Below are 27,890 nucleotides of genomic sequence, written 5' to 3' on the forward strand. Positions count from 1 at the left end.
TGGGACTCAATCTTACATACATAGGAAGTGTAGCCCAGAGGTGGGGAGGATGTGTGAACTCTAAGACAAGGAGAAAATAGCTCTTCTGGCAGAATGAATGGTTTCCAGGGAAAACTGGAGGTAGCATTTCTTATTCTTCCAGTGTGCTCTACAAGCAGTCCCTAGGTGCTTATCCCACAGGAGGATCCTGGGAATGAAACCTCTGAAGTAGACTGTTAAAAGAGCTCAGAGACTTCTGGAATTAGCTGAGCTTGGGTTGTGCTGTTCCCACAGTCCCCACTTTTGATATTGCTTTGTATTTTAGCTTTGGGAGCCTTACCTCCTCAAATAAGGAACAAGAGGCCAGTTGGCAGGTTGGATGGGGATAGTCCTATTGAAGATAGTGTGTTGGAGGATCCTGTGAGCTGTAGGCAGATATAGTTAAGTCTTACAGAGAGCTGCTCATAAGACTGTGATATGACAGGCTGTAGTTTCTAGAAGGTGTTTAAACAGAGAGGAGATAAATAAATATTAATGGGAATGAATAAATTAGCGAAGCAAAAAAGATGGTAAAAGACAGAGGGTCAGACAGAGCATGAATGAAAGCCCCAATCATGATGGTAACAGTTACTGTTAAGGAGGGTGCTTAAGACACTGCTTCTCTTATATTTGTGAACCTTCTCACCAATCAGGCAGGTAAATGTTTTTATAGGTGGTTCACAGGTAGAGAAAAGTAAAGCTGGGGGAGCTCTAGAAGCTTTCCCAAGGTCACCTAGTCAGGACACCAGAGAAGACCAGGACCTGGTGCCTCTAAAGCCTGAAGCCTGTGTTCTCTTCAGTAGCAGCTGTTCCTTCCCCTCCATCATGACTCAGGAGAAAAGTCAATTTTCCATGGTTGCGGTTGTTTGCTGAAAGGAGCAATTCCCTTTCCTCTATCTCTAATTTTCCCCCAACTAATTGCAAATTAGTGGTAATTTTCAAATGAAAAGAGGGATCCAGCATGCTATCCATTTGTGCTTACCCAGCAAGACCCTGGACTTGTGACAGCTCTGTCACCATGGCAACCCTGCCTACAGGCCTTTCTGGGATCCTTGGCAGAGCTGCCTGGGCTCTGAAGGTGGGGCTGCTGGCCCTCCAGGTTAGCCTTGTCTGTTGCTTGAATGCCCTTGCAAGGGCAGAGAGTGTCTGTAGTTAAAAAAGCTCTATGCTTCATATTTACTGTTCCTTTCCATGTCTCTTGTTTGGGAGGAAGTTAAAAATTAAAACAAAAAAGAAGAGGAAGACAAAAGTAGAAAAATCACAACAAAAGAAACTTAGTAGGGTGAAAAACTCCTTAAAACATGGGGACATTATCTAGTTCCTCAATTCATTGCTGAGTTGTTGGGTTAAATTCCTTGCTCCGAGTCCCAATGGTGCAGAGGACTTAGATTCAATATCACTGTTAGATCTTGTTCACAAAGGAATGATGGGAAGATGTCAGCTCTTTCCAGCCCAGATCAGAAGGTCCTCTTCAGTAGGGAATTCCAGACCTAACAGGGAAGATCTGTGCGAAGCACTGTTCTATTAACTTGAGCTTGGGTGCATGTAAGTACCCTATCCATAAGCAAACATTTGTTGAGTACCTACTGTGTACTCTGAGGCTGAAAGAATGAAGGGTCTCTGCCTTTGCAAGGACATTCAAGCAGCAGACAAGGCTAACCTGGGGGCCAGCAGCCTCACTTCAGAGCCCAGACAGCTCTGCCAAGGATCCCAGACAGGCCTTGATGTTAAACCGCTTTGACCAGTGACAGGGATGGCTGTATGGGTGCCTAGTGTTGTTTGTTTTGTGAGGTAGGAATAGGATCAGCATGATCAATTACACTTATAAATGTAGGGACAGCCTAGTCTTGGGAAGATGAAAAAGTTAAGCCCAGTTCTTCTTTCCAGCCCCATGATCCCAGAAATAAGACTCAGACTCAAAATATATTTATAAATACCTTGGCCATATAACTGGCCACTACTCTGACTAGATCATAACTAAAATATCCCAATTATTTTTCCCTACATTTTGCCACATGGCTGGATATCTGTGCTCAGGTACCATGTATCTGTCTCCTCACATCTTCTTGGGAGGATCTCCCAGTGCCTGGCTCTATCCCAGAATCCTTCCTGCCTCCTGAGTGTTCCCCCCTCTCATTTCCTGCGTAAGCCATAGGCCATTGGCTTTTTAATTGACAGGTGATCCATTCATACAACACACAAGATACTTGCTCTACTGGAAGAATTAACAAACTACTCAGAAAAGAAGAAATAAATTCCAGGGAAAGAATTATAATATGTATAAAAGTATGAAGGTAAAATGGGCTGTAATATATTTTAGTAATTCCAAGAATGGCTACTCTTACCATTCAGAGTTAACAAAATATGTTAAACTCCAATGAAAATGAATCGCGTACTTGGGATATGGCTTGGGGAAGATGGCTTAGTGTGGGGATCAGAGGACGTTAGGGTTAAGTGACGCTCTGAGTGGATGTGTATATTTTGACATGGGAACAGTTATGCCAAGGAATACAGAGCCTTAGGCTCAGAGACGTGGCAAAGCCTTGCTCAGGAGACAGGGTTTGAGTGTTGAAAATGTGTGCAGAAAATGTCCACCTCCTGGGTACTTATGGCCTGAAGACTGCACCTTGAAGGAGCTCCTCCTAGAATTAGCTAAACCTGTCCCCTTAATCCAGATGTGTATGACAAATGCTGTCTCCTTGGTTATGTGTATATAACAATCCTACCTCATGTTCGATGGAATAAATACACTGAGCTTCTGGGTGCTGTGCTTTTTCTGGCAGACAGTGCAGTTTGTGGAAGTGTGGTTTGGAAAGGGTTTGCAACACAAGCATAAGAAGCTGAGTTTGATGCCCCCAGAATGAATGGAACAAAGCAGGGCATGCATGCCTGTCATCCTGACACTGAGGTGGCAGAGACCAGTATGGAACCCTGGAAAGCTCTGGCCAGTCAGTCTAAAGAAATCAGTAAGTGAACTCCAGGTCCCATTAGAGATCCTGTCTCCAAAACAAAGGTGAGAACTGTGCAGGTTAGTTTTGGTCAATTTGGCATGTGCTAGGGTTATGTGGGAAGAGGGAAACTCAATTGAGAAAAATGCTTCCATCAGTTAATGGGGGTATTTTCTTGATGATTCATGTAGGATGACCAGGCCACTGTGGATGATGCTATCACTAGGTAGTTGGTCCTAGATTGTATTAAAAAGCAAACTGGTTGATATATGAAAAGCCATCCAATAAGCAATACCCCTTCGTGGTCTCTACTTAAGTTCCTCCAGGTTCCTGCTTGGAGTTCCTGCCTGGGCTTCTCTTGATGATGAGCCGTGACTTGTAAGCCAAGTAAACCCAGTCTTCCCTGTAGTGGTTTCAATGAAAATGGCCCGCATAGACAAATAGAGAGTAGTACCAACAGATGGTGTGGCCTTGTTAAGAGTAGGTGTGGCCTTGTTGGATGAAGTATGTTGCTGGTGGTAGGTCTGGAATCTTAGAAGCTCAAGTCAAGTCCAGTATCCCTTTATCTCCCTCCTGCCTGCCAATCCAGAGGTTGTATTCTCTGCTACCTTTCCAGCACCATGTCTCCCTGCACACTTCTATGTTCTCTGCCAGGACAATAGACTACACCTCTGATCATACATATAAGTCACCCTCAATTAAATGTTTTCCTTTATAAGAGTTGCCATGGTCATTGTGCTTCTTCATGGTAATGGAAACCATGAGACTCCCCAAATGGCTTTTAGTCATGATATTTATCACAGCAAGAGAAAGCAAACTAGGACAAGAACATTTAAAGAAGACACCTAATGTCAGCCTCTCACTTCTGACTGTATAGTTAGAAAAATATACATGGACCTGTAAACATAGACAGAGAGAGAGAGAGAGAGAGAGAGAGAGAGAGAGAGAGAGAGAGAGAGAGAGAGAACATGTACATATGCACATTCCAAAAAGTCATGTCTGGCACTGATATGGACTTGGGCCTCTGTAGGATCATTTGTTTACTCAAAACAACACAGAGGACTAGGGATGGCATCAAGGTCATGTTATAACAGTATGAACAGAAAATTCATCAAACTCAAGAAAGGCCCTGGCTTCCTTGTTGTGGGGGAGTATAGGAGCCTCTGGCAGCTTCACTTGCCTCATCCCCTGTTTCAGTTTCAGGGGAATCTCTCTCATTGACATGAGCTCTCAATGACTAGATAAGGAATTAGATACTTGGCAGGTCATCTGAGCTGGATCCTTTCTTTTGAGGCTAAAACTTTATACTTGCTGGAAGATGAGGTGACAAGGGTGATGTGAATAATTAGAACATGGAGGGAAAGGTGGGGTACTGATGGAGTGGCACAAACTGCTAGAGATCCCAAAGCCTAGACCACACCCGTGCAAGGGACAGGTGATGAGAGCACTCAAGACCTCATGGGTGGTAGCCTTGATGGGGCCCTGTCCCACCTCATCCTGACTATGTAATGGCACCTGCTATGAGCTCCACTCCTCCCTTCTCAACTCTGCATTTTTCTGAGTTTAAAACTTGTCTAGTGGAATACAGTTGAATAGCTACTGATGACTCTATCATGTATCCAAAACCTCAACAAGTTATGGCACATTCCCATCTTCTAGAAGTTTCTCCCACCCTTTCCCACAGTTCTTGTTTTCCATTGGCAGCCACAGTAGCATGACGTTTACCCTAGCATTGATCTTCATATAAAGGAATGTGCCTTTTTGTGTCCTTTTTTGCCCAGGTACTTTTGGTGTGGTTGCTGTCTACTGCCTTTGGTTCTTTATTCATCCTGGAAAACAATCAGGGGACTCATCCAAACTCATTAGCTCCCCCACCCCCACCTCCACCCTTCACACATACCTTATCAAATGTCTTTGGGATTCATTGTGCCCAAGCAGGAGTCACGTCACTTCCATGATGCCCTGCCTGATGTCAGCACCCTATCTCACTCAGCGTCATGTAGTTGGGGTTATGGTTTGTATACGCTTGACCCAGGAAGTGGCACTATTAAAAGGTGTGGTCTTGTTAGAGTGAGTGTATCACGGTGGATGTGGGCTTAAGACCCTCCTCCTACCTGTCTAGAAATCAGTATTCTGCTAGATGAAGATGTAGAACTCTCAGTTCCTCCTTTATCGTGCCTGCCAGATGCTGGCATGCTCCTGCCTTGATGATAATGGACTGCACCTCTGAAGCTGTAAGCCAGCCCCAATTAAATATTGTCCTTATAAGAGTTGCCTTGGTCATGGTGTCTGTTCACAGCAGTAAAACCCTAACTAATATAGGTGGGTTGCAGAGGATAATGAGCAAGAGGGATGGAAGATTAAAGAGGTTCAGAAAGCAACACCTCAGAGGATCTGCAGTATCCAGGTTGAACGGCTCAGGCTCTGGACTGACACCACCTTCTCAACCTTAATATCATATTGTTGTGCCTTCATATGAGAATCAGAATGAGGGGAAGCTGAAAAATTCTAATCGGGTTCCTGACATTAAAAAGTACTCCACCTTTTGTGTGGGATACACCAGGTTAAAGGAGCACAGAAACAGGGGTCAGCTGTAGAGCAGAACTTAGCACGTTGCCTTGTCCCATTACTAAAAGAAAATGGTAATTTTAGCTAATGTTTGCAGGGAGCTTAGTAAGCCACAGGTGGGTACTGTTTTAAGTGCTTTGCATAAAGGTTTCATTGTAGTTCACACAATTCTGACAAAATATGAGTGATGGTGGATGGAGAAGTGTAGAACCTGTAGCCAGGGGCCATGTTGCAACTCCAGTCAGGATCTTGACCTTGTGCTACTGGCCTTTCCAGGTAAGAGCTGTTTTGAAGCATGGCCCAAATCTGGGTGGGTTTAAGTGGGCATGGATTACCCAGGAAATGTATCCACTGATCAGAACTAAGATTTTCTACCTTAGAATATGCTTAACAATCAGAGATTCTTTTAAGTAACGAGGGAGGAGGAAAAAAAATCAGCAATGAGATTTGTAGCCAAGCAAGCAATCAACTGGAACAAATCTTTCTTCACAAATGGGGTTTATACTTAAGGAGAAGAGTACATGCACTAAAGAGCCACATTAAGGATTAATCAGAGAGAGAGTGTCCCTCCAGTGTGGCATGCAGGATACTTGCCTTGTATCTGCACTTAAAAAAAAATAGGATCAGGTTTTGCTAAAATGCAGATGACAATTGTGGCCTGTGATGTGACAGAGGGAATGACATTTTCTAGAACATTCCCTCTAATGATTTCAGTTGCTGGATAGGGGAGCAGGAAGTTGGTACCCTGGAATTTAAAGTCTATTCCATACACTGGACCCTTCAAGGAGCCTGATTGGTGCTGGGTGTGTCCTACTGTCTTCTCCTCCTCTCTGCTCTTCTTTATCTGTTGAAAAGATCTCCTGAATATGGTCTCAAACTTATCATGTATCTGAAGATAACCTATCTTGAACTTCTGATCCTTCTACTTCATCCGGCTGATGCTGGGATTACAAACAGGTACCATCAGACTCAGGTCACTGGATGCTAGAGGAGACTGAGCTTAGGACTTTGTGTATGCTAGACAAGCATTATCTTAGCTGAGTGACCTGTCTTGTTTTGTTAAAGGGATGTTCTTACCTGCCTCAGGCTCCAAGTCTTCATATACACAAGAAGTTCTTATTGTGAGTGACAGGCCATTTAGATTTTGCCATTAGACTTTGGGAGTCTTGCATGCTTGCAAATTCCCTCCAGTGCATTACTGTATATTTAGAAGTCTTTCCCACTTCTTTATACTCTTTGGATCTAGCCTTCTGAATTCACAATTTCCTTGCTTATTCAATGAGGATAACAAATTCAATAGAACTCCTCAGGGAGTAGATGATGTGATGTAAATATTCTTCAGCAAAGGGCTGGCATGTGTGAAACCCTCAGCTTACCTTCAGGTCTTTCCATTTAGTACTTCTGTTCATGTAAACTTAGAGAATGGGATCCTTAATTTATCTTCTCTTTGCTGAAGCCCACAAACCTGTCTCCTGGGAATCTGGGAGAGGTACTGATAGCTTCCTGCCTCTTCCAGCATCCTACTTCTCTGTAGTTCTCTGCAATAAACCTGCTCCCTATATAATTATAAACAATAGATTTCTCGTAATCACAGGCCTGCTATTTATTTATGGGTAATGATAAATCAAATATAAGAAAGTATTCACCATTTCGCTTCAGAGGCTGGGTATTATTTTAAACATTAGATTTCTGGAATATAGATGATAATTAATAATTACTTATCCAATAAATGAATGAGGGTACTTTTAACACTCATATCTGCCAGGCCAAGAAATCCCAATATCACCATCCACCTACCTGACAGATGAGGAAACGGTTCCTGGAAGGTTAAGTGAATTCCAAGTGAAGGATATCAAAGACCTAGCATCTAAGACCTGACCTGTGTGTGTCCGGATCCTTTCGTGGCTTTAGAACACTGCACCCCCACCCCCTGCTCCACCCCTGCTCCACCTTGTGAGTCCATAGAAAAATCTGTTCTTGGGAGTTTGCCTTGGTGTCATTTATTTTCAGATCCCAGTCTGCAGGTTGAATATGAATTCATGATGTATGCTCTGGTCTTCCATGACTTGTGTTCCTGGCATTTCATTAGGCTGACCTGTAATTGTTGTGGTAAATGTTTACACATCTATAAATTATTATTAGGCAAGTAAGGCAAGGTCAACCTTTATCTTTCAAGGCACTGGAAACAAACTCTGGAGATTTCCCAGCAGACAGAGGGGCTGGGATCTGATTAATTATGGACTGCGTTGGTGTCATATTGACAACACTATTTCTTGCTGTTAATTTTGAAGTCCCAGTTGGGTCATCCTTCCTGAGCATGAAAAATTATTGCCCTTCTACTGATTGTTTGCAAGTGATTCAATTTTAAATCACTAATGACTATTGATAGCTGATCTTTTTACTCGGGCAGCAGAAGCTGGACTTTATTTTACCATACTTCTTGTTACAAGGTTGTATAAGGCCTTTATTGTCAACTCAAGGACCTTCTAATACTAATTGTTTTTAAAAATGCCATAACTATATATTTTTAAAACTTTTTAGTAGAAAGTAAGTAGTATAACTTATTACATACCCACTATGTGTTTGACATTTTTACTTATTGTATTATCTAATGTAATAATCTTGTGAACGATTATGTTCTGTCCCTCCTTTTTCTTTAGTGAGGATTAAATATATCTCATGTCCTATCATTGAGGTGGACCTCCAGATCATTTTTATCTACTTATTATGTCTGCCAGTCTGTCTATCTATTATTATTATCATCTCTTTATCTATCATCTCTCTATTATCTATCTATCTATCTATCTATCTATCTATCTATCTATCTATCTATCTTCCTATCTATCATCTATCCATCCATCTCATCCATCCACCCATCCCATCCATCCATCCCATCCCATCCATCCATCCATCCATCCATCCATCCATCCATCCATCCATCCGTCTGTCCATCCATTTAAATGTGTTGTTTAAAGTTTGAGTCAGAATTTCACTAGGTTATGCAAACAGTACTCAAACTCTTCTGTAGCTCTGGTTGACTTTGGACTTGTGACCTTCTGCCTCCAACTCTGGAGTTAATGCCAATCTGCCACCATCAGTGGCTGGTGAGGTAGTCTTACTATTCTTAGTAGCTTAGGTTGTGATATACAGTAGGATATTAGGCTTCTCCAGAGAAATAGAACCAATTGGATGGGGGGAATGGATAGATAGAAGATAAATAAGTAAGGGATAGAAACAGATCTCTGTTTCTTATGGAATACTTATAGACACTAATTTATTGTGGGGAATTCATACATGTAAATGAGATCAAGGAATCCCATAGTTTTTGCAAACTAGAGGCACAGGAGTCCTCATGGTAGAATTCCCCCGAAACCTACAAATTCTAGGATGAGGGGAGCCAATATTATAATTCCCCAAACTGAGTCTGAAGGCCTGGATTATCTGGATCATCATCTGGATACAGGAGAGGACAGATTTTCCAACTTAAAAAAAAAAGTCAAGTTTGCCCTTCCTCCATGTTTAGATTCCCAATAGACTCTGTGGTTTAAGTAGAGACTCCAGAATTCTCAGTGGCTTAAGTAGGGCTCCCCAGAATTTTCAGTGGCTTAAGTATGGCTCCTTAGAATTCTCAGTGGCTTAGGTAGGTTCCCTGAAACTTGTGGTCTGAGCTTCTTTACTTAGTCTACTCATTCAAATGCTTTGTTATTTAGAAGTACTTTCACAGTTGTACTCGGGAATAATGTTTTGCCAGCATACCGTGTATCTCTTAGACCAGGTACATACCAAACCATTGCAGGAAGCTCTTAAGGAAAACTAATGAAGCCAGACACAAATGCAAGTGCACTGATGTCCATCCTAAAAAAGTTATTAATAGGAAGGAAAATAAGAAAAAAGAATCTGCCATTTGGAAAACTAAATTGGAATTATTTTCTGAAACTCTAAAATACTTAAATAGAACCCCTGACAACTATCACCCCAAAGTCTGTGACTCCAATCAGAAGTTCTCCTCTGTATTTTGGGGGATATCTGGGTCTACTGCCCAGTTTTGTTAGTTAGACTAAGGTTGTGTAACTTTAAGAAGTTAAGAAGAATTAAGAAGTTAATTATCATCAACTTACCACAAAACCTCCAGTCCCAAAGCACCTATCTCACCAGCAGTCTGCCTTGGTAGTGAAAGGGTTGTGAGTTTGAGCTTCTTATTCTGGTTTCCTTTCTCCTGACCATCCCTTCTTTGTCCAGTGCACCCCTTTAAGTATACCTGACTTTTGTGATTCAAAATGTAAAGAGCCCATCAATAAATGAATACTCAAATGCAACCTTACGGATGTATAGTGCAGGGCTTTTATAGTTCATCTCCTAGCAAAGACACTTTGCCCAATTTGTCTCCTACTATGTGTCTATCCTTTGGACAAATACTGTCTAACATTGAGTAGATGACCTGAAATTAAGCCTCAAGTCCCTTGGGTTGTCTAGCAAGTAAGATCTTTTAGGAATGGTGAAAGAGCTCTCACAAGCCTGTAGAAATTTATTGTAAGATAATTGAATACCATGTTAAAGATACTGACATGTCAGTGTATTGCAGAGGTGACACCCATGTTCCTAGGCCCCATTCTGTTTGCATGTGTGCAAACAACCTTCATGAAAATACCCTTGGTTTAATACCCATCCTGGTGAAGCTTACTTGGCTTATAAACAAACCCTTGTCAACCACTATCCAAGTCTGACCTCCTTACCAAGGATTGTTCACTAGTTAGCATTGTATGAAACCAATGCAAACATCATTTGAAAAGAGTCAATCCACTCCATGAAATAATAATACCAAACTTTCACTTAAACCTGTCTAGTTCCTTAGTCAGTATATACCCAAACTAAATGCCTGGCTTAGTAAGGACTTTCCTCTTCCCAGGCTCTGGGATCAGTGTTGCCAAAAAGTGTCAATGAACAATTCCTAGCCCACACTGATTTGTGCTGGTTTTTCATTAGGTGATTCTTTAATGTCAGCTGGTCCTGGACTTCATCCTACATCCTCACTGCTGCTACCTTATCTGTGGTTTTCCTTTCCTTTAGTTACCTGAGGTCCACTATCCTTGGAGCCAGAGGTGTTAGGTGTCTTCCTCAGTAGCTCTCCATCTTACTTTTTTTATACTTGGTCTGACACAGAACCCGTAGGTCATCTATTCAGCTAGGCTGGCTGGCTAGGAAGCTCCAAGAATTGACCTCTGTCTGCATGGCCCACCTCTCAGTACAAGTGTTACAGAAGCATGCTGTCCTTTTTATGTAGGTCCCAGGAATCCAAACTCAGCAGCCACTTTACCAAACTGAGCCATTTCTCCAAGAAGTTGCAAAGTCTTTTGCAGACAGACAATGTGAGATCGTTCAAAAATCCTTTGACACAAGAAACACAGAGAATCATAGGCAGGGAAACTGAGATATAGATGATGTGTGTTACTTTAGACCTCATCTCCAAACCACTGGAAGCAGACTTCTGGGAGATTGTTCACTTCCAGAAGGTTCCTTTGCTCCTCCTTCTTTAGGTACTCTTCTGTTTTGAGATACATGATTTTCACAGTTATGAGAGAAGTTTAATGCAATTTTGATTCTGAGTTAAGTATGCCTCCTTTTCCCTCTCTCTCATAAAAGCCTGAAGCATTCAGGCGTGTGAATCTTCATCCCAGAGTAACCTCTACTTCTCGCGTCAATGACAGTGCCTCACATCTCAGAGGTCGGGACAATCAGAGCAAGGAGCTCAGGAAGTATTGAACTGCAGCTTGTTGGTAATTATTTTCTCCTCCTTTCCAGCCTATTAGTTGGTTCAAGGTTTGCATTTGCAGAGGGCTCTATGCTCTGCATATAATTCTGCTCACCTCCTTTGCCCTGGATCTAAACCTGAGAGCTGCAATCAAGCCCATCACCACTGCCAGTCTCTTCTACCCTCCTACACTTCCACCCTACCAATCAATCACCAGTGTCTTTCTACCCTTCACGAGACCTTCCTAATGCTTTCTGACTCTATTGCCTTTATTTTACCTTTGCTGCATTTCTGTATTTGCTTCCTCCATTTGGTCACCTGCCATATTCTCTCAGCATCCTGCCTGACAGACAGCCACCTTCAGTGCTCCATCTAATTCATTGTCCTCAGCAGTTCGCAAACTTTTTGAAAATGCAAATGGCCCACTCTCTGCATAGAAAGTCGGAGTGGTTTGAGGCCGTGTGGAGAAGTGATCAGAGCCCATTACTCTGTGATTGGGATTTGTGTCTACATCACTCCAGGATCAAATTGAATAGAAGCTCATGGAGAGCAATATTGTATGCAACTTACACTCCTGGTCTTAGCAATGTACGTGGTTCCTACAAGCATGATGCAAATTTTTAATTATGAATGAAGGGGATCAGCTGAGGAAGGGCCCTGAGGTCACAGAAGAAGACAAAGATGATGCCTGCTTCTAGATCTGAATTGAAGGAAAGTTGCTGGACAAATACTCATCAAGGCCCAAAATATTCAGGGCCCAGCAAGTCAGATGCCTGTGGATGATAGACTAGGAGTGGTGATATTAGTGTTGCTAGATCAATGTGATGGGCAGAAAGACAGCCATGAATTTCACTGAGGTCTAACTTGAAGACCTAGATATATGTAAGCCCCTAACCAAGACCATTCCAGGTCACTATTCCTTACAGTCCTGTGCTCCTAAGAACTTGATTAATCTCTCCCTGAGTCTCGGTTTCTCAGCCTGGTGAAAGAAAGTTAAAAATGAGAGATAGCCTTTTGGGAATCCATCCCATATGCAACCACCAAACCCAGACAACTTGCTGATGCCAAGAAGTGCTTGCTGACCGGAGCCTGGTATGGATGTCTCCTGAGAGGCTCTGTCAAAGGCTTACCAATACAGATGTGGATGCTTGCAGCCAACTATCAGATTGAGCCTGGGGACCCTAACAGAGGAATTAGGAGGAGGACTGAAGGAACTGAAGAGGTTTGCAATCCCATGGGAAGAACAACAATATCAACCAACCAGACCACCCAGAGCTCCTAGGGAACTAAACCACCAGCCAAAGTATACACATGGAGGGATTCTTGGCTCCAGCTGCATATGTAGCAGAGGTCGGCATTGTATGGCATCAATGGGAAGGGAAGTCCTTGTTCTGTGTGAAGACTATGCCCCAGTGCAGTGGGGTTGAAGTGGGGTAGTGGGGAGCACCCTTGTGGAGGCAGGGGGAGGAGGGTGGAATGGAGGGATTTTGGATGGGAAACCAGGAAGGGGGATAGCATTTGAAATGTACATCAAATAACCAATAGAATATTTTAAAAATGAGAGAGATAGCCAGCAACAGAAAACACTGTCCCTGGATTCAATCTTCATAACTGGAAAGAAACCTAAATATTAAATCAAGTTGAAGAACACTTCTGTGATATAGAAAAATGGTCCTGGGTGGGGGGGGGGGTAGTACAGTTTCTAGAATCAGATGTGCCTGAGATTGAATCTCAGTTCTGTCTTATATTATCTGCATGAAGCTGAGCAAATTGTTTATCTGTATCAGTTCCATAGGCTACAGAATCGGCAATACTATCTCCAAGTGAAGGAAAATAAACAGTAGGCAGAAAGACAGTAGCACATAATAGGTGGGCCACGCAAAGAACTTGCTAACATCCTCTTACTGAGCTTTTCCCCTGGAAGCCTCTTTCCCCAACTAGGGCTCATGGTCCATCGGACCCAGAAACCATAGCCCACCCTGCTTGATGTCCGGTCTTTACTACCTGACTTTTTCTAGCACTGTTCATTTAGTCTCCCTTGTTCTCCTTTCTCCTAAAGAAGGAAGAGGAGTTTTACATCATTGGCTGTGTGTGAGCTCTTGACATATGTTAATGTTTGCAAAATCAGCTTGGAATAGACAGGGAGCTCTTCCCAACATGGGCCTGGAGGCAACAAATAAATTACTTTACAGGGATGGTTCTGTCTGCTTCAAGTTAAAACTTAACAAAGAAAACAATCTGCTTCTGTCTTTGATGGGCTGTAAGCTGTAGGCACCATTGCCTCTGGGTCAGAACTCTCCCTCTTCTGCCAGGGAAGAAGCCACTATCAAAGGCACCCTTGAACCATGTGCCTGGCATTGTGCAAAACCTCTCTAACTCATGTATTGCAGACAAGGAACAGAAGTTTAGGGAGTTTAATTAACTTCCCCAAACTTACCTACAAAACAAATGGTCAAAGTCAAATTTGAAGGCAAATCTGCTAGATTCCCTTGCCTGTGTTAACGACTCATCTTCACAACCATCCTTAGCCCTATAAAAAGAGAGAGACAGTATGATGAATTTTGTTGAGAGAAAGTATTTGGGACACTTGCTTTTGGTGTACCATGGATCATTAATAGCAAAACAGAGGTAGGGTACTAGATGTAAGTTCTTTTTGAGCCCCTGAGAGACCATATGGAACCAAGATGAACAGTTCCAGCCAGGACCCTCTTAGACTCACCAAATATCCAACCTCTAGGAATTCAAGTCTCCAAGAATGCCCAACTACGTCCAAGAGAATGCAGCTCAACTAAGATACTGGCTGACCACAGGAATTATTTGAGTCCGTCTCATCCAAACTCCTGTCTATATGACCCACATTTTGTTGCTTGGAGCCATTAAAATTCTGGATAATTTTTTTCCTTAAGAAAATTAACTAGAATACTGGAGTGAAATGGAAGAAGGAGACTGGGGTGTTTTTGCTTCTGAATCCTCATTGTCTTTGGTACTTGGATGTCAGAATATATCATTTTCTCTATATGGAAGTACAGTCAAAAAATAACCTTGGAGTATCTGGGTCAGAGAAGGAGGTGCGACTGATCGCCTGTACCAGGGAGAAGTTCTTCTAGATTATTCTTTAAGAAAAGCACTTAAACAATTTTGTAGCGATGTGATCTGAATTTGAATATCTGGACCTCAAATTCCCATGATGTACAGTACCGTTACTCTGACTATATTTTGTCTTACACAATAATATGACTTTAATTCTTAATGAGTGTTTCAGTGAAAGACATTGCCTTGTGAAACAAATTCATATTTACCATTAAAAATAAAATAGGTTGAAACAGACCCTCATATAATTCACAGCGTGTGTCTAGGTTTCAGTAGAAAATCACCTAACAAACCAGTAATGGAAGGACCTTAAGCTGGAAGGGAAGAAAATGTAACTGATAGGAACATAGAGAAGGCAGACAGGACAGAGTACAATGACCCTGTAAAGATTCTAAAGCAGAGATAATGGAATGTGTTCAACAAACAATTTCAAAAGTCCCTAGAGCAAGTGAACAAAGAGAAAGCCATTGGAAAGGTATGGAAGATGTAATGGAGAACGAAGTAGAAATTTTAGAAGAGCAAAAGAACTGAAATAGAAGCTTACGATGAGCTCACTAGCAGAATGAGATAGTGGGAGAAAGAATAAAGTTAAGTACAGAAGGTGATGGTTATGCAAGAAGAACCACAGAGAGCAATGAGACCAAAAGCAAAAGGAGAAGCAGAGAGTCCTCTAGCATTACAATCAAAATCAAATATTAGTGTGGTTGAAGTCCAAGAAGGAGAAGAAAAAGGTGAGTCTGAAAAACCACTCAGATAGTAATAAAAACAAAATATAGAAAATCAAGATGCCATGAGACCTCAAAGAAGGATTAATTCAAAGAGATCTCTGAACATGATAATTATACTTACAACCCTAGCACTGGGATGTTGAAGCAGGAGGATTATTGCCTATGGTACATAGTGAATCTTTTATTTAATAAATAGAAAGAAAGAAGTACTTATTCCCAAAGCACATCATTCTTAGACTTCTGAAAACTGAAGAAAATGATAAAATCTTAAAAGCAGGTAGATATTAAAACAAATTGAATGCCAGAGGGCTCTTCACTTGTAATGAAAGTTCAGAGAAAGTAACACAAATTTTCAAATTTTCTCCTCTTCCTTCCTATCTGCATATATATGTACATATATGTATATTTATATATGTACTGTATATAATTATATATATAAACTCAACCCCTATATAAATGCCTATATACACACACATACACATGTGTACATGAACATACACACACATGACTTTTGTGTTTATATTAGACAAATATTTTAAACATTTTCTATTTTACTAGTCCTAGCCCTTTACTGCAAATTAGAATCACCAGGTAGCTTTTACAAAGCTTGCAAGCTGAAGCCTCTCTCAGGCTAATGGTTTCAGATGTTTTGGTGATAAGACCAACTTTTACCATGGTTTGAAACCTTCCAGGGTGAACTTTACTGGCTGCTCCTTGTTCTATTGCCTATTTGCTGAGCCCTCTTCTTACACAGTAACTGGTTAATGATTTAGAACTGGTATAGGTTAGTATCTCTTTTTTTCTCTCTCTGTCTCTCTCTCTCTCTGTCTCTCTCTCTCTCTCTGGAGGAAGAGGCATGCATAAGAAAACTGTGACTCAGAATAAGTTAAGACAGCAGGGAGAGGAGTTAACACCATCTTACTCCTGTGCAAAAACAAAACAAAGCAAACACTGTTCCCAAATGGATATAGAGTCCTTAAAATGTTCTTAGAGAGGCTGAAAGAGGGCATGGTGACAGGGTTCAGGCCTTGCAATAGAACTCAGACATTTTCCTCAAGGGGATAGGGAGCCATGGATGGGTCTCATATACAGCAATGGTCCAGTGACTGCTACAATGAAGGAAGTACTGTCAGGGGTCCTTGTAGCCCAGTCTGACCCAAATCACTATATAGTGGAGGATAACTTGAACTTCTGATCGTCATGGCTCCACCTCTTTAGCACTTAGAGTATAGACACGTGCCATATATACATGTATATATGGTTTATATATATATGCTATATATATGCACGGTTTTATGGTAATAGAGATTAAACCCAGGCTTCCTGAGTGCTAGGCAAGTTTTCTACCAACTGAGCCACGTTTCCAGCCCCACCCTTATATACTTCTGCTTCTGCCTATCAATCCAGTATAAACTTAAGTCAAGATCCTTGTGGGCTTAAATTAATCAGTATCTGAATCTCCAAAGCAGAATTTTTTGAGGAATTCAAATGAATGATATACATTCACAGATGATCACATAATTCTGACTCTGGCTCTGCTACTCTCTCTGGTCTCACAAGAACTGAACCCAGTGACAGTAAAAACAGTCTCTGGCCCCTCCTGTCACTCTGTCTGCTTAGCACAGGATCTGGCACAGAGTAGGAGACCCACTGAGGCTCCTGAATTGAAATGCATGCAACCTCCTAGAGCTTCTTCCCAGCTGCTGCCCAGCAGATGGTAAAATTCCTCTCCAGGTGTTTCTTGACCTAACAGGTGTACACTTGGAAGGCCTTCCCCTTTGCAGAGTGTCTGCGTGTCTGATTTATTATTAACAAGACGTTGTGGGTTCAGACCAGAACTGGGAAACAGGCAGAGACAAGACTAAAGGGGTAGCAACCCCTTGAGGATGTGTTAAAGTAAATGCAGTCCTCTAGTCTGGGAGGATGAAGGTGTCAGTCCTGTGAGGGGACTTAGGCAAAAAGGAACTCCTTTTTCTTCTCCTCCTCCCTTCCTTCCTTCGTCTCTCTTTTCCTCTGTCTTCTTCACTCCTTTCTTTCTCTCTTTCCCTTTCCTCCTTTTATTCTTTCTTTCCTTTCTTTGTTTCCTTCCTCTCTTTTTTCCTTCTTCTCTCCTCTTTCCCTCCTCTTTTAGTCTCAAGCTATGGATTCTGAATTGCTAGAGGTTTTGTATTTCTTTCAGACACAGGAATTCTCTCCCATTTTATTTTACTCCCTCCCCCCTCCGCTGGTCTGATGCAAATGTTGTTCGAGCTCCTATCTCTTCCTAGGCCCCCTGTTAATGGATGGGTAGGATGAATAGGTTTATAATGCTTACTCCATGCCTTCAAGGCATTTGCAATATGGCAGGAGACAGGAAATGAATAGCTGTAATAAAACATCAAGATTAATCGGTATGGGAGGTCACAGAGAGGAAGCAGAGATCACTTCTAACTATGGGAAAGAAGAGGTGAGCTGGAACTTGAACTGGGGTTGAAGGAGAGAGAAGTAAACTACTAGGGGCCATTAAGAACACTGTCTTTATTTGGCAGATCTGATGTGATTCCTGAATCAGCTGTGTTTACTTAACAAAGTGGCTTTACCTCTCTGTACTTTGGTGTTCTTCTCTGTAAAAATGAGCAAAATATTCAGCTATTATCCTCTTGCCAACATGATGAGTCTGTCCAACCCTAGTTTGTCTCTCTCTTTTTTAAAGTTTTTCTTTTATTTGATATTTTTATGTACATTTCAAATGTTATCCCCTTTCCCAATTTCCCCTCCAGAAACCCGATATCCCATCTTCCCTACCCCTGTTTCTATAAGGATACTCCCCTACCAACCCACTCCCTCCCACCTCCCCACCCTGACATTCCCCTACACTGGGGCATCCAGCCTTCCCAGGACCTACGGCCTCTCTTCCCATTGATACCTGACAAGGCCATCCTCTACTACATATGCAGCTGGAGCCATAGGTCTATCCCTATGTACTCTTGGGATGGTGGTTTAGTCCCTGGGAGCTCTGGGAGGGGGGTGTCTGGTTGGTTGATATTGCTGTTCTTTTTATGAGGTTGCAAACCCCTTCAGCTCCTTCAGTCCTTTCTCTAACTCCTCCATCGGGGACCCCATTCTCAGTTCAATGATTGGCTGCGAGTATCTGCCTCTGTATTTGTCAGGTTCTAGCAGAGCCTCTCAGGAGACAGCTATATCAGGCTCCTTTGAACATGCACTTCTTGGCATCTGCAATATTGTCTGGGTTTGTTCTAGTAATGGGCTGGATCCCCTGGAGGTGGTGGGGTGTGGCTCTGGATGGCCTTCCCTTTAGTCTCTGGCCCACACTTTGTCTCTGTATTTCTTCCTGTGAGTATTTTTGTTCCCCTTTCTAAGAAGGACTGAAGCATCCACACTTTGCTCTTCCTTCTTCTTGAGCTTCATATGCTCTCTGAATTGTATTTTGGGTATTCCCAGGTTTTGGGCTAATAGTCACTTATCAGTGAATGCATTCTATGTGCGTTCTTTTGTGATTGGGTTACCTCACTCAGGATGGTATTTTCTAGTTCCACCCATTTGCCTAAGAATTTCATTAAGTCATTGTTTTTAATAGCTGAGTAGTATTCCATTGTATAAATGTACCTCATTTTCTGTATCCATTCCTCTGTTGAAGGACATATGGTTTGTTTCCTGTTTCTGGCTGTTATAAATAAGGCTGCTATAAACATAGTGGAGCATGTGTCCTTGTTATATGTTGGAGCATCTTTTGGGTATATGCCCAGGAGAGGTATAGCTGGATCCTCAGGTAGTGGAATGTCTAATTTTCTGAGGAACTTCCAGACTGATTTCCAGAATGGTTGTACCAGTTTGCAATCCCACTAACAATGGAGGAATGTTCCTCTTTCTTCACATCCTCACCAGTATCTGTTGTCACCTGAGTTTTTTATCTTAGTCCTTCTGACTGGTGTGAGGTGGAATCTCAGGGTTGTTTTGATTTGCATTTCCTTGATGACTAAGAATATTGAACATTTCTTTAGGTGCTTCTTGGCCATTCAATAGTTCTCAATTGAGAATTCTTTGTTTAGCTCTGTACCCTATTTTTAAAGAGAGTTATTTGATTCTCTGGAGTCTAATTTCTTTAGTTCTTTGTATATATTGGATATTAGACCTCTATCAGATGTAGGATTGGTAAAGATCTTTTCCCAATCTGCTGGTTGCAGTTTTGTCCTAATGACAGTGTCCTTTGTCTTACAGAAGCTTTGCAATTTTATGAGGCCCCATTTGTCGATTCTTGATCTTAAAGCATAAGCCATTGGTGCTTTTTTTTCTGGGGGGGGTCAGGTGGTATGGCCTGCACCTTTATTCTTCCCATAATTTGGTACACATGCACATCTGTTCATATCTCATAGTCCCTCCAACACCCTGCCTTCCATGGCTGTTCAGACCTCTCCCTATAGCTTGTCTGCTTTCAATATATATATTGTAGAGTTATACCATGTTTTCATTTCATTATGTAATCTTTAAAATAAGCTTGCATGCACTCATTTGTGTGTGAATGTGGTTGCACAGGCTAGGCAGCATGCCTTTGGAAGTCGGGACAACCTTGGGTGTTGGTTCTTCCACCTTGTTTGAGACACTGTCTTTCACTGTTTGTTACAACGTATCCAGGGTAGCTGTCCTGTGAACCTCCCAGAATTCTCTGGTTTCTGCTTCTCAGTAAGAGCAGAGATTACAGACATGCTGCTTTTGTGTGGGTTACAGGGATGCAGAGTCAGGTCCTCAGATTTGAGTGGCAGGTGTTTTACCTAATAAACTGTCTTCCCAGCCCACACCATATTTTCTTTCTTTCTTTCTTTCTTTCTTTCTTTCTTTCTTTCTTTCTTTCTTTCTTTCTCTCTCTCTCTTTCTTTCTCTTTCTTTCTTTCTTTCTTTCTTTCTTTCTTTCTTTCTTTCTTTCTTTCTTCCTTCCTTCCTTCCTTCCTTCCTTTCTCTTTCTTTCTTTTCTTTCTTTCTTTCTTTCTTTTTTTTAATATCTTGAAGTAGATTTATTGGATATTTTTATTTACATTTCAAATGTTATTCCCTTTCCCTGTTTCCCGAACATAATCCTCCTAACCCATCCCTCTCCCCTTCTTCTATAAGGGTGTTCCTCTCCCCATCCACCCCACCTCCAGACATTCCCCTACACTGGTGGGGGGGGGGTCCAACCTGGCAGGACCAATGGCTTCTCCTTCCATTGGTGCCCAAAAGGGCCACCCTCTGTTATATATGCAGTTGGAGCCATGGATCAGTCTATGTATAGACTTTGGGTAGTGGTTTAGTCTCCGGGAGCTCTGGTTGGTTGACATTGTTGTTCTTATGGGGTTGCAAGACCCTTCGGTTCTTTCAATCCTTTCTCTAATTCTTCCCACGGGGATCCTGTTCTCAGTTCAATAATTTGCTGCTAGCATTCTCCTCTGTATTTGGCATGCCCTGGCTGTACCTCCCAGGAAACATCTATATCCAGCTCCTGTCAGCATGCACTTCTTAGCTTCATCAATCTTACCTAGTTTTGGTGATTCTGTGTATGTGTGTGTGTGTGTGTGTGTGTGTGTGTGTGTGTGTGTGTGTGTGTGTGTGTATCATGTGTGGGGCAGACTCATTCAGTCACTGCTCCAAACTTTGCCTCCATATCCCCTCCTATGAATATTTTTGTTCCCCCTTTTAAGAAGGACTGAAGCATCCACACTTTGGTCATCCTTCTTCTTGAGCTTCATGTGGTCTGTGGATTGTATCTTGGATAAATCGAGCTTTTGGGCTAATATCCACTTATCAGTGAGTGCATATCATGTGTATTTTTCTGTGATTGGGTTACCTCATTTAGGATTATATTTTCTAGTTCAATTCATTTGTCTAGGAATTTCATGAAGTCATTGTTTTTGATAGCTGAACAGTATTCCAGTGTGTAGATGTACCACATTTTCTGTATCCATTCCTCTGTTGAAGGACATTTGGGTTCTTTCCAGCTTCTGGCTATTATAAATAAGGCTGCTATGAACATAGTGGAGCATGTGTACTTGTTCTATGTTAGAGCATCTTTTGGGTATATGCCCAGGAGAGATATAGCTGGGTCCTCGGGTAGTGCAATGTCCAATTTTTTTGTGGAACCTCTAAGCCATTGGTGTTCGGTTCAGGAAAACTTCCCCTGTGCCTATGTGTTTGAGGCACTTTCCCACTTTCTCTTCTATTAATTTCAGTGTATCTGGTTTTATGTTGAGGTCCTTGATCAACTTGGACTTGAGCTTGTCTCTACTATGTTGTCACAGTTCCCATCAAAAGCACCTGTATATTGAAACCACTACCACTGATTTTACCATCTTCCTGCAAAAACACCTTTTTGAGCAAGTTGTCCATATTTGCCTCTCTGTCCTCTCCTTATTCTACCTCTGTTGTATCCAACCATGCTGTTTACTTCATTATCCTGCTGCAGCTACTAATAACCCAGGATCCAGAATCCAAGGGCCAGTTACTCATTCAAATCTTAAGTCATGTAGAAGCCCATCAACCCTTTCTCTTCTTCCTGTTCCTTCTGGGCTCTCACCTAACACTGCTTCTCTTCCCAGCTGCCAGGTCACATCTTCTTAGCCAATGGTGTTGTTTCTTCATTTCTCTAATTGTATTCAGGTCTGTTCCTAAGTTAGTATCCAGAATGATCCTTTCATACTGCCCTGTGTTTTGGTATGCCATGCCATTGCATGCCATGCTATATCATCCTTCTGCCCCCGGGATGAAAGCTGACATCTCACCATGACTGTCATTTCCTGCCCTCTCTTTCCTCCTCCTCTGCCAAGACTTGATCTGATGTCAATCCTTTGATCCAGCCATGTTGGCTCTTCTAAGATGATCCTCAAATTTATCAAATATGCCCTCACTTCAAAGTCTTGGAATCTTAAAAAATAACATCTAAAAGGCATATTAATTTTATTTTATAGGTGCGTGTTTACCTGCACGCATGTCTGTGTATTGCACAGTGAGCATGTTGCCCAAAGGAGGGCACTGAATCCCTTTGAATGGGAGTTACAGACAGTTGTAGCAACCATATTGGAACTGGAATTGGACTCTTCTCTTCTGCAAGAACAAATGCATTTAACTCTTGGGCTATCTCAGTAGCCCCAAGTTTCAGCATTTTCCACAGCCTAGAACACTCATCCAGAAATGTTCAAGATCTGGTCTGCAGTTCTTTTGTGCTGCCATAGCAAAATGCCATTTAAAAATATAGAAATTCATTTATCACAATATGTAGGCGTGTGTGGGAAAGTGGGGGCTCAATGTCAAGAATTGGCAAGGTTTGGTCACTGGTTATGGCTTCCTTCCTACTTTATAAATGGCTGCTGACTCACCATCATTTTATAACCTCCCTCCATGCATGTACACAGAAAGATTTTTTTCCTCTTCCTATCTCTGTAAACTCTCTAACCCTATTTAAGTATGGCTCCCCTTTTTACTCTTATTAAATCCTAAGTACATCCTATTCTGGCTTTCCCCCTAACTTGCATAAACTAGAGTTATCTAGGAAGAGGGACCTCAACTAAGAAAATGAATCCATCCTGTAGCTTATCGACAAGTCTATAGGGTATTTCCTTGATTGATGATTAATAGTGATGATTGATGTGGAATGCTCCATCTTACTTTGGGCACTACCTACATGGTGATCCACTCACTTATGTACCTCCACACTTATTGACACTGCTTACCATTGCGTGGACAATGCCTGGAACAGGAAACTGTTCAACAGCGTGATAACTATTATAAGAGAATGACAAACGAAAGGCTCTGTGAGGGAGGGGTCTCTGTAAACGAGAGGCCAATTTCATAAAAATGGGGAATACATCTTACCTTTGGGGAAAAGAAAAGGGAAGAAGGTTCCACGGATTTTGGATAGCTTTGCTAAGTTGTCCCAGGAGGCAGCTGATTGGCATCTTTGAGGTGACAGTTACTGAATGGCAGTTACAGAATATTCTCAGGCAGGAGAATGTCATAGTTTGGATTGGATTCAGGCCAATTAACCTGTGCTGAGGGACTTGCGCAAGGTAAATCTTGAAGCAGATAGCATTGAGAAGAAATTTTCAAGTGGGTCAATTTACCCAATTGAGATTTCAGAATAAGACAATTTGTGACAACTCTAACTTTTATATGGCAGTAAATTTCAGTAATTTATTTTCACTTAGAAACAATGATTTTTGATCCTTTTGTATATAATTATCCTAATTACTAAAGAACTTTTGAGAAATCTAAATTAGAAGATTTCCTCATTTCTCTCAAACCCTTGCTCTCTCTCTCTCTCTCTTGTTTGTATCATTGCCATGAGATCTCTTGATGGTCCCTCTCTTGGGAACTTTTGCATATTCTCAAAAGTCCAGTGGTTTTTCTTTCTCTCAGAGAGTTCAACTTGTCAAATGCAGGAAGAGTAGAGAGTTTAAATGAATCTTTATTAAAATCATTGAGATGAGAGAGAGAGAGAGAGAGAGAGAGAGAGAGAGAGAGAGAGACTCATAGATTCATAGAGAGATCCCGATTTGCATAGGGACACTTCTGTGCAGAGGGTGAGGTGCATAATATCTCCCAGTGGAAGCTGTAGTGTGGCTTTCTCAGGTCTGTAGAGTTGATCTGGCATAGGCTTCTCCTTGGTCCCTGACTCAGTTGATGGTCAGGCCCCTGCCCTGTCTAGGAAACATCTTCACTTCATTGAAAACCCCTTTATATCAATAATGTGTGAGGGTAAACTGGTGCCAGCTGCCCTGGTGACCAATACTACCTGTGCAACATACTTGACTGATCTACTTGCAAATTCTATGCACTTGTATTATGTGGCTATTGCTTTTATTAAGTGGGCATTGAATGCAAGTTTGTTCTTGCTTGACCACAGTTTTATTGGAGCATAACTGAGAAATTCCTGGAAAGCTTGGTCAGCATGCAGATTCCTGGTCTTGACTGGGGACCCCCCACATGAAAACCTTAATTCTCTTTCTTAATCCTTCCTGATGACTTCTTTTGTTAAAATGTGTGTGTGTGTGTGTGTGTGTGTGTGTGTGTGTGTGTGTGTGTGCCTGCCTGAGTGAATTTTGTACAGCATGTGCATGCAGATATCCTCAGAGGCCAAAAGAGGGCATTGAATCCTGGGAACTAGACTTAAGAAAATTGTGAGCCATCCATTGGGAGTACTAGAAACTAACTGAACAGAGGTCCTCTGGGGTGGGGGGAAGCAGTGAGCTTTCAACCACTAAGCTATCTCTCCAGCTTATTAGGACTCTTACAGATATGGTGCTTAATTTTGTCTTTCCCAGGGAACTGTTGCCTGTATTATTTATTTCATTGAGGTATATGCAGTCATATACATATATATAACGTATATAATTTACATTTATTGGTCATTTACAATGTAAAATTTGAAGGGTGGAGTATTAAGTCTGCTGAAATGTTAAGACACTTACCATCCTATTCCATCAACTCAATAGATGAAATAGTTTTTATATTCATTATAAGTTTTTATTAGGACAATAAAACCATATTGCAGAAAGCTGGGAAGATGTGTAGAAAGATATAATTTCCCCAATTTGATGCAACAACTGTTTCCATGCTGCTATGTTCCCTCTGGGTCCCTGTGCAGAAGCATCTGTAAATGTGTGCTTTGTCACTGTAAGTGTTCACAACATTTACTGTGATGTATAGTCAGAGAGCATAGGCCAAGATCACAGGCTGCTCTGTGCTCCATCCTTCTCAGGAGACCTAGCCCGCTAGACTCATAGGAAGAGATTTACTAACAGTGGCTAATCCCCAAAGCCCAAAGGCACCCCAAGCCCTCCTGCTGCATGAGATGCACAATAAGTTAAGCCCAAACCCCCCAGTTTACCTAAGTCATGGGCATCCCTTGGGCTGGTGTGCACAGCATTCTTCAATTTTGCCCATGTGTAATGTCACCTCCTGCATGGCACAATATGAACAAGATTTTGTCACTGCCCCAGAGCTCCCAGACTGGTGGGGGAGACAGACACATAAACAGCAATTACCACATGGTGAAAAATGTATAACACTAGAGTTTGGCACAAGGTAGAACCTGGGAGGTGAAGCCCAGCCACTGACTGATCCACCTTAGAGCCTTGCACTTCTGTTCGTCCCTCAGATGTATTCCCTAAGGAGCCACGAGGCTTAAAAGGATTAAAGTCCCAGAAACTTTTGTGTACAAGATAATCTATTACATTGTGGCAACACTTGTGAGGCATGTCATAGTCCCCCTTTTACATTTTATTATATTTTTATAGGAATTCAGAAATATCTAAAATATGCAGAAAAGGACAGAAACATGATTACCTAAATATATGCCCGTATACCAGAAAGACTTAAACAGAGGAATTCTTTTAATGCATTTGTTTTCTTTATTTCATAAAACAGCTAAGTACCCATGCTGTTGAAGTACATCTGTCTTTGAAGCCCCCTGGACCACTTTTCCCTCCTTTCTTTCCTCTTTTCTAAACTAGACAAAACACCGCTTTGAAGTTTATATGCACACTGGCTATATTATTATGCTGTCAGTTTTTAGGTGTCTCTAATGTTTTAAAAAACACATGTGGGGGTTGGGGATTTAGCTCAGTGGTAGAGTGCTTGCCTAGGAAGCGCAAGGCCCTGGGTTTGGTCCCCAGCTCCGAAAAAAAACAAAACAAAACAAAAAAAAAACACATGTGCATGCACACACATGTACATAAACGTATGTCCATATGTAGTAATACATATGTGTTTCTCAACTTATTCTTCCCCTGCCTATTCACACTAAATTCTAAAGACTTACTCTTATGGACCAAGCTTTCAGCTAAAGATTATGTGCTATTGCTTAAAGATACCATGGTATATTTATCCATTCACTTTTGGGTAGCCATTTCAATTGTTACAAAAAATAAGTTCTTCCTCCAAGTTCTTAACACATACATTTAACCATTCTCTCACTCCTAAAGGTAGACTACCTGAATGTTCAGAAGTGTGCATTTTCAGTTTCAGTAAATGGTCCCCAAATTGCTTTCTAAAGTGTTTGCATACCTTTGTACCCCCACTAATAAAATGATGGGGCCTGCTATCCCACACTTGGATTATCACACAATGCAATTTTATGTATAAGAGACACCGTGTAACTTCGTAACGGAATTTTCTATTTCTCTGATCAATAGAGAAGATTGATAGGTGCTTGTATCTTTATATGTTGAGATTATATATTTTGTGTATGTATCCCTTTTTGCTTAGATCCATTGAAAATGTTTTTTTTTCTCTTTCAATCTTTGGCTATCATTTACTGTTATTTTCAGAATCTTCTCTCTTGTGGATATTTATAAATCTTATAGTGTGGTTGTGCACTGAACATTTTGTTTAAGGAATTCTTCTGTCACAGGACCAGAGATACAGTCCTCCAGTATTTTCTGACAAGAGATTTAGGCTTAATTTTTACCATTAGTTCAACAATACACATGGGTTAAAATACCTTTAAACTAAAAATTATAAAGTTAAAGCATATACTTTGATACTATGGTGCAACTTGGAAGCTATACTATGAAAACTATGGTACAACTGCTTCTGTGCCAAAAATTAAAACCTTGGGGTGAGAGAATCCCACATTTGTGTGCTATCTATTATAAATGCCTTGCTATGCCCAAATTCATAATTATTCACTATTCTAGTTATGATGACAACCATACTGTTGCTTCTAATCATAGTTTTACTAAGTATCCAAACAGTCTGATAGTGAGTAAAAATAATATTTGCTATTTAAATATCTTTTAATGCTATTTTAAATTTTGTTTGTATTTTTCAAGCTATGTATAACTGTAATTCTACAGTAATACTCTGCATTTGATTCACCTTCCTATTATATCAAAATATCTGAGACTTTGGGACTTATAAATTAAATCTGTTGTCAGTTCATTATTTTGGAGGCTAAAAAGTCTAAGTTGGGTAGTCTTGTGTGTTTGGTCTCTAATGAAGGTCCCTAGGATCTTGCATCATAACATGGCAGTTGACATCATAACAAAATGACATGTCAGGAGAGAAATTACTAGGTGATATAGGAAATGAGAGAATGAGCAAAAGCTGGCCTTGATCTGTTTGTAGTCACAATGCTCTAATATGAATTAGACGTGGTCCTGGGACAGTGCTTGTCATGACCTAGTCACCTCCCTAAATGTTGCCTTGTAAGGAATCTACTATCTCTACATGGGAATCCAGCATTCAACACATGGAACTTCCAGGGAGGTACTCAAACCACACACTAGTCTTCTATGTCAGCATTATTTTCTCAGGCGTTCAGCCTGTTGAGACGAGTTTAAGTGATATGTGTAGACTGTTTTCATGACAATGTATTATACTGCTATGTGGACATGCCACCGTGCACTTCTGTATACTGCTGCTGTAAGACTTCCCAGCTGCTGTGGTTTGAGGACACAGAGAGGTTGGTTGCATCTCTACAAATATCCAGACATTACTAGCAGTTAACCAAAAGGTTCTCCTTCACCCCACTCCACACCCCAGCATTCTGTGGTAGGTAGCATCTTGGTCATGAATTAAGCCTCTGTGTATGTGTGGGCTCTTTTCTGTATTTTGTTTTGTGGCATTAATCTATTTGTTTCTTCTTGTATCAGTGCTACTCTAACTTAATTAACTAAGCTTATAATCACTCTCAGGCTAGGCAAGGCAAATTCTTCCCCTTTCTTCTACTTCTTCAAATTTCCTGGGTCTTTATATTTCTAGCTTTTAATTAGCTTTTCAAGAAACACACATGCACACACATATATGCACACCCACTTTTTT

General features: G+C 41.3%; 2 long non-coding RNA genes across 4 annotated transcripts in view; one reads left to right on the plus strand and one right to left on the minus strand.

Annotated features, from left to right (window-relative positions):
• LOC147998772 (uncharacterized) overlaps nt 1-23,042 on the minus strand; it is a 45,815-nt gene extending 22,773 nt beyond the window's left edge. Inside the window, exons 1-3 of one of the 2 annotated variants that reach the window (XR_015643514.1) lie at nt 22,941-23,042; nt 22,799-22,847; nt 22,049-22,172 (exon numbers count right to left, since the gene is read on the minus strand). This is a non-coding gene — a long non-coding RNA (uncharacterized LOC147998772). Of the gene's footprint in view, nt 1-22,048; nt 22,173-22,798; nt 22,848-22,940 lie in introns of those variants that run through there. The other variant, XR_015643513.1, reaches the window with a different exon arrangement.
• An 18-nt stretch (nt 23,043-23,060) lies between these two features.
• The window catches only part of LOC102556295 (uncharacterized), a 34,550-nt gene continuing 29,720 nt past the window's right edge, over nt 23,061-27,890 (plus strand). The window contains exon 1 of one of the 2 annotated variants that reach the window (XR_015643511.1): nt 23,061-23,134. This is a non-coding gene — a long non-coding RNA (uncharacterized LOC102556295). The remainder of the gene's footprint in view (nt 23,135-27,890) is intronic. The other variant, XR_015643512.1, reaches the window with a different exon arrangement.

This window comes from Rattus norvegicus, chromosome 19 (assembly GCF_021556685.1).
Source record: "Rattus norvegicus strain SHRSP/BbbUtx chromosome 19, alternate assembly SHRSP_T2T, whole genome shotgun sequence".
NCBI classification, from domain to species: Eukaryota; Metazoa; Chordata; class Mammalia; order Rodentia; family Muridae; genus Rattus; species Rattus norvegicus.